Source organism: Lonchura striata, chromosome 39 (genome assembly GCF_046129695.1).
Source record: "Lonchura striata isolate bLonStr1 chromosome 39, bLonStr1.mat, whole genome shotgun sequence".
NCBI lineage: Eukaryota > Metazoa > Chordata > Aves > Passeriformes > Estrildidae > Lonchura > Lonchura striata.
Genome location: NC_134641.1, coordinates 388,744 through 396,673, shown reverse-complemented (window position 1 = coordinate 396,673; position 7,930 = coordinate 388,744).

Here is a 7,930-nt window from a genome sequence, read left to right as displayed (position 1 = left end):
GCTATACTCAGGAATGTGCATTCTCCAAAAACAATGACGCCTAGGAAAGCTTGTGTTTCCTTTTTGCTGGTTGGTGGGGACATAGCTGTGATCTTGTTGATGACCTCAGTGGGAATCTGGTGCCATCCGTCATGCCATTTCAGTCCCAGGAACTGGATCTCTTCAGCAGGTCCATTGACTTTTCTTGATGGCGAAGCTTCTAGTAGTATCTGGATGATCCTCTCACCTCTCTCAAACACTTCCATTGCCGTGCTCCCCCACAGAACAATGCCATTGATGTACTGCAGGTTCTGGAGCCTCACCCTTTTCCAGTGCAGCCTGGATCAGTCCATGGCAGATGGTGGGGCTGTGTTTCCACCCCTGGGGCAGTCGGTTCCAGGTGTACTGTACGCCCCTCCAGGTGAAAGGGAACTGAGGCCTGCATTCTGCTGCCAGAGGAATGGAGAAAAACGCGTTAGCAATGTCAATAGTGGCATACCACTTTGCTGCCTTGGACTTCAGCTCGTGCTGGAGTTCCAGCATGTCCAGCACAGCAGCGCTCAGCGGTGGAGTCACTTCATTCAAGCCACAATAGTCCACAGTCAATCTCCATTCTCCATCAGACATGTGCACAGGCCAGATGGGGCTGTGGAAGGGTGAGTGGGCCTTACTGACCACCCCTTGGCTCTCCAGCTCACGGATCATTCTGTGGATGGGGATCACGGCATCCCGATTCGTTCAATACTGCCGGCGGTGCACTGTCGAGGTGGCAATTGGCACTCGTTGCTCTTTCACCCTCAGGAGTCCTACTGCAGATGGGTTCTCTGACACTCCAGGCAAGGTGTTCAATTGCTTAATGTCCTCTGCCTCTGCAGCAGCTATGCCAAAAACCCGCCTGAGTCCCTTTGGGTCTCTGTAACATCCGTTCTGGAGGAAGTCTATGCCCAGAACACACGGGGCCTCTGGGCCGGTCACAATGGATGTTTCTGCTGCTCCTTCCCAGCCAGGCTCACCTCAGCTCCCAACAGGGTCAATTGCTGCGATCCCCCCGTCACCCCAGCAATGGAAACAGGTTCTGCCCCACATGTCCCGATGGCATTGGGGTACAGTGTGCACCAGTATCAGCTAAGGCTTCATATTTCTGTGGCTCTGATGTGCCAGGCCATCGGATCCACACTGACCAAAAGATCCAGTTTTCCCGTGCCTCTCCCTGGATAGAGGCAGGGCCCCTCTAGCCCTGGATAAAATTTTTTTCCTAGGCATACATGGTAGAGGTACTTTAAAGGTGATCTGACAGATCCTACTCGGCAGCTCGGGCATGGGAGGCTGAGGCTGCCTTCACTTCACTGGAATTCCCTCGGTCAGTGCTTCCCTCCTTGAGCTGACACGCCCACGCTGCCAGGACAGAAATGGGTTTCCCATCCCACCTTCCCATGTCTTCCCCATGGTCACACAGAAAGAACCCCAGGCCAGCCCGTGGGGCGTACCCTCTCTCTCTGGCTGGGGAACGTTGGGCTCTGACTTTGGGGCCTGTGACTCGCACTGGGGCAATGTGGGAACTGTTCCTCCTCACCTCCACCCTCATCTCCCTCATCTCCTCTTTGAGTTCCTTGCCCACAGCAGAGCCATGAGCCTGCACTGGGCCATGGATCATACTCTCACAATTTCTCAGCTGCTGGCAGCAGAGCCCACTGTCTCTCGGCTGTTATCGGCATTAATCGTGGCAATGAACGTGGTGTACTGAGATGGCCCCAGCCTTGCCAGACTCCACAGCATTTGCCCTGTGCCCCTGACCTTGTCGGGGTCATTATCATGCTGTCCATCCCTCCCAAAGAGTACCTCCAATGCTGCCACTTCCCTCAGCTGTTGGATCCCTTCCTCAAGGGTTTCCCAGCACGTTCTGTGCTGGTGCTCCTGCATTCTCTCCCTGTGGACAAACCTCTCTCTGGCACTCATTAAAATCCACTCCCAGAGGGAAAGGGACCCTGGCTCCCTTACAAAAATCTGATTCATACCTGAGTCCTGGGTTAAGGGTCCCAAATTCCTTGCCTCACCACCATCCAGCTGGGCACCTGTACCCATGAGGTCTCAGTCTTGAAGTAGTCAGGTTGTATAAGCCTCACGTCTCCGTCGTACAATGTCCTTGTGCAGGTTACAGAGACTTTTGTACGTCAGGGACTCGGTGATGATCGCAACCTCTGGCTCCCCTGTGGGTTGTGAGGGCCTTCCCTTATCTGGGTGCTCTGATTCCATCTTAGACCTCCTTGTTTCTACAGGGGCGACTGCTGCTGGCTGTGGCTGCCTTTGTGGTTCAGCTGAACCTGGACAGTTGTAACATCTGTGGGTTCCACTGCTGCCCCATCAGAATCTCCTTTTTTGGGGCAGGGGGAGGGCTTCTCACCAGCTGGGGAAATGCACTCCTTCAGCATCTCCTGCATCTCCCTCTCCAGACCCCCACCCAGTCTGGGTGGTTCATATCTGGGGTGGCTGTGGGGCAGGGTCAGGCTCTGGGGCAGCAGCATCCCTGGTCTCTGGGGCCGTGTCAGGTTCTGGGCTGGGTGTCAGGGTGGTTATCCAGGTTAATCTTCCCTCGTCTCTCAGTGCCAAATAGAACAGGGCTAACAGCAACACAGCCCCTGTATGATATCATTGGTATTTGGAGTGGATCTGAGCCCTTCACAAACTGGTGGGGCAAACCCAAAGAGATGGTTAAAGGGTTGGGAGAAAATTTCCCCCGGTGTCATTTCCTCACAGTAGGTGCCACTATTAAAGTAACCCCAAAAGCACACAGTCAGTGTGTGACAGCTGTGAATCCATGTGCCTGTTTCCCAGAGGAAGTTAAAGATCCATGAATTCTTCCCCTTATTCACCCATAAAACAAACCGGAGAACAGCCACAGCAGCCTTGGCTGTAGGAGCCGTGTTTAGATCAGGGCCTGCAAATGGAGAAATGCAGCCACGGTTCCGTGCCACCCAAACCAGGGCAGGCTGGAGCACAGGGTGCCGCTGAATGAGGTTTCTGTAGCAGCACACAAAAATCAAAACTTGGATTACTCAAGAACTGTTATTCCCTTTTTTGTTTCTTTGCCTTCGAGCTGCACTTTGGGTGCCAAAATCTGTCTTGGTTTGCAAAGACAGGAGTCTGCTAAGGAAGGCAGGACCCTCCCTGAAATGGGGAAAAAAATAAATGTAGAACCCTCTCCCTGTAAATTGCTATAAATTTGAAGTAAAGGGCGACTCTCAGGCAAAAATATGGGAGCAGGAATAACAGTTCTTTATTAGGGAAGAAAATAAAAAGATAAAATAAACAATGCAGCGAACCAACCTCAAAGAGACAGCAATTGAATACATCTTGCCTTGCAATCTAGGACAACAACTTATTCAGCATGAATCACATCCATTTACCACATGCCCCTTATCCCCCAGATATTGCCCACCTGGGACTGACATCCAAAAACATTTTTAAAAAATTATGCATTTTTTTCATAATTAAAATTTAGTTAAATTTTAATTAAAGGAATTATATTAATTAATTTTATCTTAATAACAATTAAAATTTTACTTGGTTATGCATAAAACCATTATTCAATATTTTATTATTTCATTTTAATGCTTATATATAAAAAATCTCTGTATGTGTTTTGCAACCAAAAACTTATTGGTCATTGGTTCTAAGTAAGACAATTCTCTTCATTAATTCATTGACCACAATTGGCTATAGATTTTGCCCTCTTTATTCCAATTTTCTTTATTTTTATTATTTTTATCATCATTTTTATCATTTTCACAGACAGGGTAAAAGCAGCCACTTTGCGCCCACGGAGACATTTCTGGGCACATTTGGGGCAGTTTTGTGTCTGGGGAGGGAATTCAGAGAGAACTTGAGGGTCTGGGGACCCCTGGGGGAGCCGGGCGGGCGCTTGGAGGGGCACTCAGGGATCCTGAGGGGCAGTTCGGGGTCCGGGGGAGCACTCGGGGGTCCGGGGCCCTGGAGGTCAGCGAGGGGAATTTGGGGCCCTTCGGGGTCCGGGGGAGCACTCGGAGGGCTCGGGCGAGGGTCGCTGGGCGCGAGGGCTGATGGGAGTTGTAGGCGCGGGTACAATGCGGTGCAACGGGGCCGCGGAGCATCACGGGAGTTCTAGAACACCTACAGCGGCTCTCGGTGGGGCGTGGTGCATGACGGGAGATGAAGTCACGGCTGGAACAGCGCTGGCCGTGCGCCGCGGAGCATGATGGGAGCTGTAGTCCCGGAAGTGTCTCGGACGCGGCGTTTGGGGCCCGGGAAGGCCCTCGGGAGACACTTTTGCATCCGAGCCGCGACTTGAGGTCCTCGGGGGCTCTGGGGCACTCGGGGGAGCTTGGGGAGATTTAACCAGGTTCCTTAGGGCACAGGGCGCGGCAAGAATTTTAGGCGCAGAACTGTGTTCGGAGGGGCTCTGGGGCCGCGGGGGATGAGAGGAGAGGAATTCCCAGAAGTGGCTGTACCGGGCATCTGTGCGGCTGGGAGCACTCAGGGGATCCGAGGACGCTTTTGGGGGGTCCCGAATGGGCGCTGAGGGGCACTTGGGGATCCCGGAGGGTCTGGGGGGCACTGACGGGAGAGATGGGGGCGGTACCGGGGTTCTGTGGAGCGCGGGGCATGACGGGCGTTGTAGTCCCGGCTTTAATGGGGCTCTATGGGGCTGCGGGGCATGACGGGAGTTGTAGGCAAAAGAAAAGATGGCGCAGACCCCCAGGCACCGCCCCCAAAGCCATGATCCCTGACGCTTATTGGTTGGAAGCAGTGATGGGCGGGACCCTCCGCCAATGGGAGGTGGCGGGGACGGGAACAGCCCATTCCAGTACAGCTCCAGTGCCCCTCCAGGGCGTCCCAGCACAGCCCAGTTCATCCCCAGTACAGCCCAGTAGAAACCGAGTTCCCCTCCAATCTTTCCCAGTACAGCCCAGTCCCTCCCAATACACCTGAGTTCATTCCCAGGCCCTCCCAGTTCATCCCAATGTCATCCACAGTATGCCCCAGTATTGCCCAGTCTTCCCCACAATGTCCCTAGTTTGTCCCAGTATCCCCCAGTTTCACTCACAGTTTCACTCCCAGTATGTCCCAGTGTGTCCCAGCCCACCCAGATTCCCCCTCAGCATTCCTCATGTTCCCAGGCTGTCCCAGTGCCCCACAGGATCACTCCCAGTATGTCCCAGTGTCTCCCACAGCATTCCCAGTGTTCCCCAGTATGTCCCAGTCCTCCCCATTGTTTCCAAGAACAGTTTAATTTCTCAGGGCTGCCGTGGCAGCCAAACCCAGCAGTGGGGTCAGTGCAGTGCCCATGGCCACAGCCCCTTGCAGTGCCCAGTGCAGCTGGGGCTGATGATCCACCCTCACAGCTGGCCCAGGGCCGGTCTGGAGGAGTTTTGGTGGCACCTTGGGCTGGCACACACCTGAGGAGGGTGTCTGTTTTCATGGGAAACTCAGGGGTTTTAGATTGTTCCAAACATAGAAAAAGGGAAAGCCCCTCTTAGGCTGGGTGCAGCCAGCTCTGCAGGCACAGCAGGTCCCAGGTGAGTGAGGACAGACAGGATGGGCTGGGGCAATGTGGAGCAAGGTTGTCCACGCTGGGCCAGAGCTCAGGGCACAGCTTCTCTGAGCAGGCCAGAGCTCCTGAGGGGAGACCCTGGGTCAATATCAATCACAGAATGCTGAATAGCCTCTGATCTAAAGAGAAATGTAATAAATTACACGCTTTAAAACAGGAATGTGTATTTCTTACAAGCAGATTGAAATCTTTCTCCACAACTGGAATAGGAAAACTTTAATGACCCTCTCAGGGCTTTGGTGTTGTTTACATCAGACTCAGTCCCTGAGAGTGTCTTCAAAAAACTTCTAAAGAACTCAAAGTTAAATTAAAACTCCAAAGTTTCTTGAAGTTTTAATGGGTCCCACTGAGGAACAGGACTGAGAAAGTTTCCCCAGGTTCCCGTCAGAGCAGAACACTGGAGTCAGTGATGACAGCTGGGGACAAGCAAGGGAAAGGTGTCTCTGGTGCTGAGCAAACCTGGATGTGTTTCAGGAATGCAAAGGGCCCAGGCCTGAGCCCCAGCCCCTGGCAAGGCAGATCCTGTCCCTCCCTCATTGCTCAGGGCTCTTCCCGGGATGGGCACTGGCATGTGGGGATGTGCAGTGCCAAGGGCAGGACCATGGGGCGGCCCCTGCCAGGCTGCTGAGCAGGGACAAGGAGGCACTGAGGCCCCAGGGCTGCAAGGGTCACTTGTCCCCTGGTGGCCTCAGGCCCAGGGCCAGCAGCCATGGCCAAAGGGCTGCACAGGTTGGCTCTGTCAGGGCCTTGCAGCTGCTGCACATCCCTGAGCCCTCTGCAGCCCAGGCTGTCCCACGGTGTCCCTGCCCTGCGCCTCTGTCCCTGCAGGCTGTCGTCACCCCCGGCTGCCCCACCTCGCTGGCCCTTCCTTTGCTGGCAGCTCTGCCTCCTGCTGCCCCTGCCTGGCCACACAAAGCCTTGGGCTGATACCAAAAGGGTTAATTCCATTTTTACTGTGCTGGGAACTTTTAACACAAGAACAGGGTGTGCAGGAGCTGCTTTTCCAGCAAGGACAGTTGGAAGTGTAGAAGACGTCTGGCTCAAGAATGCAGTGATACAAAAAGCAAGGACTGAACCTGTGAACTTGGGGTGGGTTTTATGGAAATGGGTAAATTGTAATACACATTTAGTGACTCTGTAGAAGCAACACACTGGTAGAGTTACATGTCCACATAATGTTAGGAGTTATCCCTCACTAGACCTCAGGCCTGAATAAATGATCCCCTCTTAAATAGCAAATTAGTGTTAAGGAGTCTTGTTCTGATATTTCAGAGATTTGGTGACCACGGGGCCTCACAGAACCCAGGAGTCAGCTGTGACTCTGTGCAAACTCATGGAACAAAGGGTCCATGGTGACACAGAGGAACCCCATGGAACCAAAATCCATTTTGGCACACTGGGGCCACATTGAACCAATGGTCCATTGTGACACCACGGATCCAAGGAGACCATTGTGACCCTGAGAAACCGCTTGGAACCAAGGGGCCATTCTGACACAGCAAGGCCTCGTGGAACCACAGGTCCATTGTGACACTGCAAGGTCACACGGAACCAAGGTGGCCATGGAACCAAGGTTCTGCCATGGAACCTCATGGAACAACGGGACCATGGTGACACTGTGGAACCAGGGAGACTGTTTTTGGCAGTAGGAAAGCTCATGGAACTCCAAGTCCATTGTGACACAGCGAGGCCTCATGGAACCAAGGGAGCATTTTTAAACTGTGTGGCCTCATGGAACCATGAGCCATTGTGACACAGCGTGGCACCTCATGGAGCCAAGAGTCCATTGTGACACTGTGGGGCCCTGTGGAACCAAGGGGAGCACAGTGACTTTGTGGGGCCTCATGGAACCATGGAGACTGTTCTGACACTTTGGGACCCACTGGAACCAAGGGGCCAAAGAGCATGGCAGGGCCTCATGGAATCAAGGGGACTGCAGTGAACACTGTGGGTCTCCGTGGGGTGAAGGGTCCAATGGAACCATTGTGTCACCATTGTGTCACTCTGGGGCATCCTGGGACCAAAGGTCCATTGTGACCCAGCAGGGCCTCATGGGACCATGGAGACCATTTCTACATTTTGAGGCCTTGTGAAACCAAAGGGCCTCTGTGGCACTTCAGAGCCTCGTGGGGCCAAGGGGACCATTGTGACACTGTGGGGCTCAGTGAAACCAATGGTCTGTTGTCACACTGCCAGGCCTTAGGTGTGGGTGCTCTGCTTGTTTTTTCTGCCTGTGTCCTGGTCAGGATTAAAGGTACTTGAGATCATAGTTCATGTTCAGACTCAGGTTCTTCTTGTTTCTCATCAGTGTTGCAGCCTCACAACTGAGTTCTGCAGTCTTTCATTAGCAAGTCACAAAATGGC